This window comes from Atheta coriaria, unplaced genomic scaffold (assembly GCF_025399875.1).
Source record: "Atheta coriaria isolate IRGN ID8LTWV9N9 unplaced genomic scaffold, Caltech_Dcor_3.1 scaffold428_size8446, whole genome shotgun sequence".
NCBI classification, from domain to species: Eukaryota; Metazoa; Arthropoda; class Insecta; order Coleoptera; family Staphylinidae; genus Dalotia; species Dalotia coriaria.
Genome location: NW_027048636.1, coordinates 6,642 through 6,955, shown reverse-complemented (window position 1 = coordinate 6,955; position 314 = coordinate 6,642).

The window sequence follows — 314 nt, the reverse complement described above, 5'->3', positions numbered from 1 at the left end:
TCAGCGAGCGTATCGCAACAGCGATAGTGGCCGCATGTTGTCGGCGTTGGCTGCGTGCAGCCCAGTGTACCGCAGTTTCATTCCGGTCGTCGAGTAAACCGCGCGTGTTCAACGCGACTAGTTCTATTTTGTCCGATCATAATTAAGTAAAGCGATGTATAATTAAGTAAATTTATATTCGTTAAGCAATCGACGGCATGTACCCGAATCGGACGTAACCGGGGTTTTAAAAGTGTGATTGCACGCGTTGGGTGTTTATCAATAGCGGATTCAATTTCGGTTTTCCGAAGCGCGTGTGTGTCCATCGGCAAACG